We start from the raw sequence: 12,453 nt of genomic DNA, 5'->3' as shown, positions 1-12,453 counted from the left end.
TCAGGTTGTTGACGTCGCAATGGTTCTGCACCCTCCTCGCTATTACCGATGACAGCACTTTGTACAGATTCGAAAGGCACGTTATTGGTCTGTACTTGGCTGGGTTCAAAGTATTCCGATCCTTCGGCAGAAGATAAGTGACACCTCTAGTGATGAATTCCAGTAGCTGCCCGGGGTTATCTAGTACCGTGTTGAAGCATTCCGCCATCCGCCCGTGGACCGTTGCGAGTTTTTTATATCAGAAATTTTGCACAAAATCGAGTCCAGCCCAATTCCTGGTATACCGGGTAGCCTCATGTATGTCTTGGGCGCTGACATTGATAGCGGTCATGTCTCCCATTCCACCATAATATCGCTCTTCTTCTGCCATCCACAGTACACCCCATCGCCGTTGTGTATGACGGGGTTCTCCCATAAATTGGACCAAAACTGGGTGACTTCTCCAATCTTCGGAAGGCCCTCGCCAAAGTCGGCTTTGCCGTTTCGTATTGTAGAATTCCCTTTCGTTAATGTTGAACGTTCGATTTTGCTCTTTCCTCTTTGAACATTCTCCATAACGTCGCAGTCGTTTAGTCGCTTGTACTGTGTTAATCCACCAACCTTTGATCGCAATGTGGCGATGCGGTTCTCCAGACGTCGCATCCACGCGGGTTTTTGTACTTTGGGGCGTGTGCGTTCATCACTCTCATGTTGTGGGCGCGTTTGCAATCCCAATGTCCTTGCAACAGCTACTGCAGCCGAATACACGATAAATTGCAGCTCCTCAAGGTTCTCCACGGTTTCCAAGTACTGTGGCAAAATATCCTGGTTAAGGATGTTTACTGCACTCGTCAACCGATAGGAGTACTGCAACTTGGGTATCCGGTGTCGGGACATGGGGTCTGTCCCACGGAACTGTGTAACTGCTGTGCCCATATGATTGTCTAGTTCGTCCTTCAATTGCTGTCGTTGTAATTCCACTGTTGGTCCTGGAGCGGCGGGTGCAATCGAATCACGGTAACGACGGTTACTTGCGAATGATGCATCCAACCCAACAGAACTCCTTCTCGACGAATCGTTCGATCTTGCCTCCTTCTCCTCTCCTAGTTCCCTCTGCACTTCCTGCTTGATGTACTCTACGTCTAATCCTTAAATATTCTTAATAATTGCTATAATTTATAAGAAACAAATGTTGGAGATACCCTATGCTGCCGTAATCTGAAAAAGTGGCGTATGTATACGCCATTTTCCAAAAATGGTGTTGACGAGTACTACACATCGAGCTTTAACAGAAAAATGGAAAACATGCATGTTGTAAAATGGCTGTTACGTCACTTTTTCAGATTACGGCAGTATGGATAGTTTCTTTTTGCAATAAAATTTAAATGTTGTATTTAGTTTTGTATGATATAAATTCAAAGTTCATCTAGGTGGTCCAAAATTGCACCTGGTCTGCCCACTTGCTCGCTGCGCTCCACGCCGTCTCGTACCTGCCGGATCGAAGGGAACATCATCTTTGCAGGGTTGCTGTCAGGCATTCTTGCAACATGTCCTGCCACCTTCTGCATACTTAGTTCGCCGTAGCGTTGGGCGAGCTCTTGGTTCATTCTTCGCCGCCACATACCGTGTTCTTGCTCGCCGCCAAAGATGTCCTAAGCACCTGTCTCTCGAATACTCCGAGTGCTTGCATTGTCCATGTTTCGTGTTCGTAGAGGACTACCGGTCTTATCAGCGTCATGTAATAACACATTTGGTGCGGTTGCGAATCTTTTTTGACCGCAGTTTCTTCTGGAGCCCGTAGTAGGCCCGACTTCCACAGATGATGCGCCTTCATATTTCACGACTAACATTGTTATCAGGCGTTAGCAAGAATCCCAAGTAGACGAATTCCTCGACCACCTCGAAGATATCCCCGTCTATCGTAACACTGTTTCCCAGGCGGGCCCTGTCGCGCTCGGTTCCGCCCACAAGCATGTACTTTGTCTTCGATGCATTCACCACCAGTACAACTTTTGTTGTTTCTAGTTTCAGGCGGGTTTACAGTTCTGCCACCTTTGCAAATGTTCGGCCGACAATGTCCATGTCATCCGCGAAACAAATGAATTGACTGGATCTGTTGAAAATCGTACCCCGGCTGTTACACCCGGCTCTCCACATGACACCCTCTAGCGCAATGTTGAACAACAGGCACGAATGTCTATCACCTTGTCTTAGTCCCCAGCACGATTCGAACGAACTGGAGTGTTCACCCGAAATCTTCACACAGTTTTGCACACCATCCACCGTTGCTTTGATCAGTCTGGTAAGCTTCCCAGGGAAGCTGTTCTCGTCCATAATTTTCCATAGCTCTACGCGGTCTATACTGTCCTATGCCGACTTGAAATCAATGAACAGATGGTGCGTTGGGACCTGGTATTCACGGCATTTTTGAAGAATTAGCCATACAGTAAAGATCTGGTCCGTTGTCGAGTGGCCGTAAACGAAGTCGGCTTGATAACTTCTCACGAACTCATTCACTAATGGTGACAGACGTCGGAAGATGATCTGGGATATCACTTTGTAGGCGGCATTAAGGATGGGGATCGCTCGAAAGTTCTCACACTCCAGCTTGTCGGGCTGCAAGTCTCTAATAAAGTAAAAAAAAAACAGACAAAAGGGATATTTTATTGTCAAACAAGAATCTCAGATTTTTAATAAAAAAAATCACAGGCAGGGTTTATCGATACAATTTTTAGTTTGAACTTCGATATGTGCCCCAGTTTTCTCTACATAATATGGTCAAGCTTCACCGACAAATTCATAACAAACGCACCTTTTCCTGTGCAATGCATTTGCAGTGACCAAGCGATCCCCAAATCGATCAACTGCATCAGATCAGAGGATCACACCACCACCCATCATAACGTGAACTGCAATGCTCGCGTCGCGTCGAGAGAGGCGCACAAGCATAAACGCTCCTCCGCGAGGGGCACGAGCACCATACGATCAGTGCACGATCGTCGCACCGTTTGCTTACCCCAACGCGAGCCGGTTTCGCCAGTAGATTTCCAACATTGGTGGCGATCAGTTCGGGCTCGGTCCTACGTAGAAGTCGTTGTCGTCGTCGTTAGTCGGCCGCGTATTCAAGCGCTTGGTATCGCTCCTGGCGCTTTCAAACTGGTGTGTTAGCATAAAACATAGCTCTACAGAGTTAGAGCAAGGGTTGGGCCTTCCTGGTACCAGGACGGGTTTACCAGTTGATAGTGTATTTGTGCACGACGAAGCGAAGCATAATTATTGAGCATCGTTATGGCTGATCGGAGGACGGTCCTTCCGCGGAGGGGCTTGCGTTGACTGGTTTTGCGTTGTGACCTTCCTTTTTAGATGGTTGATAAGGCGTATCGGAGAAACTGGTTTCTAGCGAGGGGTTTCCGTGAATGGTTTAGGACGCTAGGAAACATTCCTTGGGAAAAGCTAGGATTGATTCAAATAGCTGAATTCAAATGGATTGGATATGTTTGGATGAATGACATGTGTATGAAATGATATTGGGTCGAAATATGCTCTTCTACATTTGATTTGCCCAATTGTCCTCTCAACCGAATGTCATTCAACCAAACGTATTTGGTAAAATATCAAAATGCACCCAGAAACGCTGCTCACTACTTGTTATTCAGCCGTGTGCCGCTCTAGGCCATTTCCAAAGTAATTGAAATTTCTGAAACGATCGGATCCTGTTTCCTCCGCGTCTTCGGCCCATCACATCGTGCGCGCCCGCCGTACGCGCACTGTTGCGCCGGAGTTGCGAAATGCAGTGATGCGATTAAGGAGGAAAACATGTAACTTGTGGAAAGCTATTCGGGCAAATGCGATGAAGAAACGCGAGAAATGATATATGCTTAGGTGTGGTATTAATTGTAAATAAAAAGTTGTGTTTTACTGTCCGATAAAGAAAAAGGCGCTAACGTGTGGGGAACTGTGACTGAGTATCATGTGGCAAGGCGGGACCTGACATCTACAGACGGTTCGACTTCGGTTCCAAAGAAATCGATACGCACGTGATTCGTGGCTACTATGTTTACGATCGAAGGGAGTTGCATTGATTTTGTTTTTTTTTGGGTTGTTAATGCGGGTGTATAACATTGTCATTAATTTCTATATTTAACACACGAATATGCAGGTGGTTACAGAAGAACAGTGAATTGCAATTTCAATGGTGTGTAGATGTGATTTTCCATAGAGAAGAGGAAAAAAGCGGGAAATAGGAGTTGAAGCAATTTTGTAGTGTATAAACAGCAACAACAGCGATATATTTTGCAAGAGAAGGAGCTCAACAACTCGCAAGAAGGCCGCAAGCAATAGTAACCGACAAAAGGATTACGGTGAATTGCTAATTGAAAAGGTAAGTTCGCTATATCGTGTTATGTTTTTATTATGTTTAACAGTAATAAATCACCCCAACGATGGTTAACGTTATTGTACCTTTTCGCAAATTTGTGCTACATATTACGACTGTAAAAAAGTTCAATAGAAATAATATGGACCAACAAAAAATTAAGTATTGGATTTAGGAAAACCTTAACCTTCAAAATGTGAAACCTATCATTTCAGTCTCAGGCCAAGTTACCATTTTTGCATTCGTGTATTATGAGGCTATCGCAATAATACTCAATGCAATAATACTCAAATCCATCGCATTCTATACCGTCCCGCCCAGCCCGTTACTGGGGGGCATGGAGTGCGAACCTTTCGTTTAATAAACAATGTGCACTCGCTTGACTGTGGATATACAATAGTAAAGCACATGTGGAGATTGGGCAAATCAAGCATCCGAAAGATATTAAATTTGCAAAAAAAAGAGAGCTAACCGCGGTGGAGGTGGAGGTTGGTACTCGGATTCTGATGGCTTTTCCGCAAACGTGACCTTTAAGTGGTCTTGTTGTGTAGGGGTTATCACGCCTATCTGGAGAGTAGGAGGTTGAGGGTTCGAGTCCCTCCAAGACACGTCGATTCTTTTTCGCAAATTTCATATCAATTTGTCCATTTCGAAACATATGCTGTGCATATGCACAGCCAAGATATTTAACACAAAAAAAAAGCCCATGGTTTTATAGCCACTTCCTTCTACCGCTATATAATAAAAGATGCTAATGGAATATTCGTAGAAATTTCTGAAGGATAGTTAGAGATACTTCTTCTTCTTCTTTTTATTGGCATTACATCCCCACACTGGGACAGAGTCGCCTCGCAGCTTAATGGTTCATTAAGCACTTCCACAGTTATTAACTGCGAGGTTTCTAAGCCAGGTTACCATTTTTGCATTCGTATATCATGAGGCTAGCACGATGATACTTTTATGCCCAGGGAAGTCGAGACAATTTCCAATCCGAAAATTGCCTAGACCGGCACCGGGAATCGAACCCAGCCACCCTCAGCATGGTCTTGCTTTGTAGCCGCGCATCTTACCGCACGGCTAAGGAGGGCCCCTTAGAGATACTTAGGAAATATTTTTTTAAATAATCTTTTAGAAGAAATTTCGAAGGAAAATATGAAATATCCCTTGAAGAAACTTCTATTTCAATTTATGTAGATGGTGGTAGGTAGGGTTGATATCTAAAACTTTTAATGAAATCTTGATTAAACACCGCTTTTTCCCTGGACGAATTAACCTTTCCGTAGCTTTTGATTTGAGATATTGCAAATATGTCAGAAGCACGTCTCAACCACTTTTTTTCACAATAACTTGCATTCCCTCCGATTTTTCTTATATTTTTATGTGACTGGTTGACCACGATTTGGAGACCCTCCCTATAGGGTGAGCATTTCATTAGGTAGATCGAAACAATGCGTGTGATGGTTTAAACGTCACGATTTTTCAAAATAAAGATGAAAATGGGGTATTCACGGTTACAGTCGGATCCTGGTCAGATGGCCAGGATCTGGGGAACTAATCAGTTTGAGTTTTTCAAATGAATCTCAACATGTCGTGTGACTTCACTATAACTGATCAGGCAATATGTTGCTGCATTAGGTGAATTCCGGTGTCTATGTCATTTGGTCGAAAACCATTTTGTCGAATAACATTTCGTAGAATATTCGGTCAAAAAGACATTGACTGAAGGGACATTTGGTCAAAATTTAAATTCTGATTAACTCAACGATAAGGCATTTGAAACATTTGATTGGAAGTGAGTTTTATATTAAACTAATTTTAGAACATTCGCTAATTTATCATTTCAGTTTTTATTAAACCTGTTGTATCAACATTGCAGGACTAGAAGGATAGAAGGATATAGTTGTGAGAATGGTCGAGAGGATAAAACGTCATATCCATTGCTATAACGGGAACGATGCGTAGCACCCCTTCAAAATCGTTAAATGCAATTCTAAATCTGATACCATTGCATGGATTTGTGCAGCTAGAAGTGGAAAAGAATATGCAAAAACTTAAACGGTTTAAGTTAATCAAGTCAGGCGATTTAGTTGGCCACTTGAGTATCTCACAAAGTTTATGGGCCAGTGATGAACGTGAATGGAGACTGGATGAAACCTGTGAATAACTATGACATGGGAGGAACTGGAGGAACTTCTCAACTAGTTCCTGATGGAAACTCTTTTAGATACTTGTTTATGAATTCATGGAAGAATTTGTTAGAAGTCCTGAAGAAGCTTCTCGAAGAATTCCTGAAGAAGCCATCCCGAAAAATTTCTGGAGGAACTTCCCAATTAATTTCTGGTGGGACTTCCGGAGGAATTTTCTCAAGAACTTCCGGAGGAATTCTCGGAGGAACTTTCGGAGAAACTCCTGGAGGAGCTTCCGGAGAAATTCCCTGAGAAACTTCCGGAGGATTTCCTGGATGAACTTCCGGAGGAATACCTGGAGGAACCTCCGAAGGAACTTTCGGAGGAATTGCCGGAAGAACTTCCGGAGGAATTGGTGGAAGAACTTCCAGAGGAATGCCTGAAGAAACTTCCGGAGGAATTCCAGGAGGAACTTCTAGAGGAATTTCTGGAGGAACTTCCGGAGAAATTCCTCTGGAAGTTCCTGCAGGGATTCCTCCGGAAGTTCCTCCAGGAATTCCTGAAAGAACTTCCGGAGGAATTCACAGTTGGAAGTGAGAAATGAGGAGTGAGAAATGAGACGTCTCCCTACCCACTTTTCATAGTGAGAAGTGAGAACTGAGTTGCAGTAGAGGGTAGCCCCTCAATTCCCCCTTTTTCCGTACTTACTGTCCCGTTCAGTGATTTGGTAATATCAATCCAATATTCTAATTCTAATACATCAGCCAACCAGCGCGGCTATTAGATTTTCATGAGATTTTGTGTCGGAGCTTGTCGGAGTCTATGTGGGAGATGGGCATGTGAGGAATTGCTTGCTGTAGGTCTGATACAATAGTACAATAGTTTACATGCGCCTGGTTTTCATATGGATTTTGTGGGTTCTTTTTCGGAGTTGTAGGGTGAGGCGAGGGGGGGTGTGGTCTGATGGACGCTGGCTGGTTCATTTTCTTTAATATTATGATAAGCAACAAACATAATATCATTATAGATCTGCCTCATTACTTTATATTATGTTCAATATCTGTTCTACCCCTTTTCTACTTTGTATTCATTTCATTTATTTAGTCTACATCTATACAGATAACACTGAATCAACAATTTGACGCCACAATACACGGTTCGAGGCCGCATCTCTCCATCCTTGAATACGCCCCACGCTCGCCAAGTCGTTCTGCACCTGGTCTGCCCATCTCGCTCGCTGCGCTCCACGTCGTCTCGTACCTGCCGGATCGGAAGCGAACACCATCTTTGCAGGGTTGCTGTCCGGCATTCTTGCAACATGCCCTGCCCATCGTACCCTTCCGGCTTTAGCTACCTTCTGGATACTGGGTTCGCCGTAGAGCTGGGCGAGCTCATGGTTCATTCTTCGCCGCCACACACCGTCTTCTTGTACACCGCCAAAGATGATCCTAAGCAGGCTTGTAAAATGTCATCTGCATGTCATTTGACTAATTTGTTCATAACTTTCTTAAGAAGCCAAATTTATTGCATAATTTTAGATGTACTCATAACGCTTGAGTAGGGCTATATTTTTGTCCAAGGGTACATTGCTCTAAATATAACATCTTAGGCTGGAGAGTGAAAACTCTCCAAAATGTCACGTGTCATTTGACATAATGTCATTTGAATGACATTTTGCCTCCCACGCCCCAGATTACATATTTACAGCAATGTCTTGTTAGACAAAGCTGTAGGCACATTTAAGCGCTATAAGTTCGTCATACATCATTAATTGATAGCTACCTTCTGGAAAAAGTTCTGGGAAAATTATACAAACGAATGCAAATGACATTTTACAACACTGGTCCTAAGCACCCGTCTCTCGAATACTCCGAGTGCTTGCAAGTCCTCCTCGAGCATTGTCCATGTTTCATGTCCGTAGAGGACTACCGGTCTTATTAACGTCTTGTACATGACACATTTGGTGCGGTGGCGAATCTTTTTCGACCGCAGTTTCTTCTGGAGCCCGTAGTAGGCCCGACTTCCACAGATTATGCGCCTTCGTATTTCACGACTAACGTTGTTGTCAGCCGTTAGCAAAGATCCGAGGTAGACGAATTCCTCGACCACCTCGAAGGTATCCCCGTCTATCGTAACACTGCTTCCCAGGCGGACCCTGTCGCGCTCGGTTCCACCCACAAGCATGTACTTTGTCTTTGACGCATTCACCACCAGTCCAACTTTTGTTGCTTCACGTTTCAGGCGGGTGTACAGTTCTGCCACCTTTGCAAATGTTCGGCCGACAATGTCCATGTCATCCGCGAAGCAAATAAATTGACTGGATCTGTTGAAAATCGTTCCCCGGCTGTTACACCCGGCTCTCCGCATGACACCTTCTAGCGCAATGTTGAACAACAGGCACGAAAGTCCATCACCTTGTCTTAGTCCCCGGCGCGATTCGAACGAACTGGAGTGTTCGCCCGAGATCTTCACACAGTTTTGCACACCATCCACCGTTGCTTTGATCAGTCTGGTAAGCTTTCCAGGGAAGCTGTTCTTGTCCATAATTTTCCATAGCTCTACGCGGTCTATACTGTCGTATGCCGCCTTGAAATCAACGAACAGATGGTGCGTTGGGACCTGGTATTCACGGCATTTTTGAAGGATTTGCCGTACAGTAAAGATCTGGTCCGTTGTCGAGCGGCCGTCAACGAAGCCGGCTTGATAACTTCCCACGAACTCGTTCACTAATGGTGACAGACGACGGAAGATGATCTGGGATATCACTTTGTAGGCGGAATTAAGGATGGTGATCGCTCGAAAGTTCTCACACTCCAGTTTGTCGCCTTTCTTGTAGATGGGGCATATAACCCCTTCCTTCCACTCCTCCGGTAGCTGTTCGTTTTCCCAGATTCTGACTATCAGTTTGTGCAGGCAAGTGGCCAGCTTTTCCGGGCCCATCTTGATAAGCTCAGCTCCGATACCATCCTTACCAGCTACTTTATTGGTCTTTAGCTGTTGAATGGCATCCTTAACTTCCCTCAAGGTGGGGGCTGGTTGGCTTCCATCGTCCGCTGAACTGACGTAGTCATCTCTTCCGCTGCCTTGACTTTCACTGCCTGTACTCTCAGCGCCATTCAGATGTTCCTCGTAGTGCTGCTTCCACCTTTCGATCACCACACGTTCGTCCGTCAAGATGCTCCCATCCTTATCCCGGCACATTTCGGCTCGCGGCACAAAGCCTTTGTGGGATGCGTTGAGCTTTTGATAGAACTTGCGTGTATCTTGAGAACGGCACAGCTGTTCCATCTCCTCGCACTCCGCTTCTTCCAGGCGGCGTTTCTTCTCCTGAAAAAGGCGGGTCTGCTGTCTCCGCTTCCGTCTATAACGTTCCACGTTCTGCCGGGTACCTTGCTGCAGCGCGACCGCCCGCGCTGCGTCCTTCTCCTCCAGAATCTGTCTGCACTCTTCGTCGAACCAATCGTTCCGTCGACTTCGACCCATATACCCGACGTTGTTCTCCGCTGCGTCGTTAATGGCTGCTTTGACTGTATTCCAGCAGTCCTCAAGAGGGGCCCCATCGAGCTCACCCTCTTCCGGCAACGCTGCCTCGAGATGCTGCGCGTATGCAGTGGCGGTTGCTTCAGTCGCTCTAGGTCGTACCGCGGCGGTCGTCGGTACCGAACATTGTTGATGACGGATAGTTTTGGGCGCAGTTTAACCATCACCAGATAGTGGTCAGAGTCGATGTTAGCGCCACGATATGTCCTGACGTCGATAATGTCGGAGAAGTGCCGTCCATCAATCAGAACGTGGTCGATTTGTGATTCTGTCTGCAGTGGCGATCTCCAGGTGTACCGATACGGGAGGCTGTGTTGGAAGTAGGTGCTGCGAATGGCCATATTCTTGGAGGCGGCGAAATCAATTAGTCGTAGGCCGTTTTCGTTCGTCAGCCGATGAGCGCTGAACTTTCCAATAGTCGGTCTAAACTCCTCCTCTTGGCCAACCTGAGCGTTCAAATCTCCTATGATGATTTTGACGTCGTGGCTTGGGCAGCTGTCGTACTCACGTTCCAGCTGCGCGTAGAATGCGTCCTTATCATCATCAGTGCTTCCGGAGTGTGGGCTATGGACGTTGATTATGCTGAAGTTGAAGAACCGGCCTTTGAACCTCAACCTGCACATTTTCTCGTTGATCGGCCACCACCCGATCACGCGCCTTTGCATATCGCCCATCACTATGAAAGCTGTTCCCAGCTCGTGTGTGCTGCCGCAGCTCTGGTAGATGGTATGATTACCTCTAAACGTTCGCACCATTGATCCCTTCCAACAAACCTCCTGCAGCGCTACGATGCCGAATCCACGGTCCTTGAGCACATCGGCGAGTATGCGTGTGCTCCCGATGAAGTTGAGAAATTTGCAGTTCCACGAACCGAGTTTCCAATCGCTAGTCCCTTTTCGTCGCAGTGGTCTTCGCCGATGGTTCCGGTCCGTACTCTCTTGTTGATTGTTCGTTGCTTATGATTTTTTAAAGGCTGGCTTGCAGGGCCTGCCACCAAACCCCCTAAATTTCCGGAGGACCATGGTGCACAGTTTCACTTAGAGTCCCTCGCTGGCACTCGGACGATGATCAGCCGCCCCTAACATGGAGAACAGACGCTGTTGTGAGCCGATCCTGACATGGAGAACAGACGCTCAATAAGATTTGCACCTCCGGAGAGGAGCAAACCCCTCCCTTCCCTGTCAGCATACGACCATAGTTCCCACCGGGGTTGGTTACCCGATCTTTCCTAAGGTTGCTCGTATCCCGGCCAGCACCGCGGGGAGGTAGGGATAGGAGTTGCTGGGTAAGAGGCTAAGGACCGCGAGATGGGGTCTATTTTATTCCTTCAGGTACGCGAAGTACCAATGGTACGCTTTACCCAGCATTTGCCGTGCCCTTTGTCTACTTTGTCTACTTTGTATATGTTATATATTACTAAAATTTCACCTAAAGCAAAATTAAATGACAGTTTTATGATAAAATATCAGTCAAATCGAAGCAACTTAATATTCACAGAATGAATAAATTGCATTTTTTCTATGCGAGTTTTTTCCGTGAATGAAACACTATGTAGGGGAGAATGTTCCCAAACCGACCCCTAAATGGCAGAGGCCATGATTTGATGTTGATACGAAGAGTTGCTGCTTTTTCGAATGCTAGTTACTGCTGCTGATGTTGATGGTGTCATGTGTAGATGTGCTGCATGCTGGATGAAAGCTGAATATGTCTAGCAGTAGATTTGATAATGTACAATCGATTATTGTGAAGTTTAATATGCTAAATGTTCAACTGTTTCCTTTGCTAGTAGAATACTGCTAAAAGTGTGCTTGGAATTGTTTATACCTATTTTCTCTCTTTCAAGTTGGTTTGGCTGCGACCAACTACATCAAATCAAAATCATACGTCGTAATAGTATGTGCGTTATCATTAGAATTAGTCAAAAGTTCTCTTTAGATGTAAGTTATCTTTCTCTTGTTTGTTCCTTGGGTTGTGTCTCCTTGAAGTGTTTTGTTATGCTTATTGAAAATGGATAGTGCTACACTTTCCAGTAGCAATGCTTCTGATGAAAATGTAGCATCGAGGGCCGTTTTAAACGCTGTACTAATGCAAGACAAACTTAACATTGCACACATGAATATGCAAAGTTTATGCAAAGTTAGCTGGAAATCGCGAGTAAGATTGATGTAGCCTGTTTTACCGAAACTTGGACGAGTAACTCCATCAGTGATTCTATGCTAAACATCCAGGGTTTCAATTTAATCAGAAATGACCATAACAGACATGGTGAAGGTATTTGCATTTACACAAGGAAAGGCTTGGCTTATCGCTTGGTTAGAAAATCAATCATTAGTGTAACTGATAGAACAGAATACTTAATTTTGGAAATTCTTATTGGTGCTGCTCGTATTCTCCTTGCTGTTTACTATAACCTACCTGATGTTGATTGCTCTG

At 45.2% G+C, this 12,453-nt stretch overlaps 1 protein-coding gene across 1 annotated transcript in view; it reads left to right on the top strand.

The window, feature by feature from the left end:
• Window positions 1–4,220: 4,220 nt before the first annotated feature.
• Window positions 4,221–12,453, top strand: part of LOC134225681 (uncharacterized) — a 153,732-nt gene continuing 145,499 nt past the window's right edge. The window contains exon 1 of the mRNA XM_062705954.1: window positions 4,221–4,360. The gene's annotated coding sequence lies outside the window, so the exon portion shown is untranslated. The remainder of the gene's footprint in view (window positions 4,361–12,453) is intronic.

This window comes from Armigeres subalbatus, chromosome 3, assembly GCF_024139115.2.
Source record: "Armigeres subalbatus isolate Guangzhou_Male chromosome 3, GZ_Asu_2, whole genome shotgun sequence".
NCBI lineage: Eukaryota > Metazoa > Arthropoda > Insecta > Diptera > Culicidae > Armigeres > Armigeres subalbatus.
This window is presented reverse-complemented; position numbering and strand designations above follow the sequence as displayed.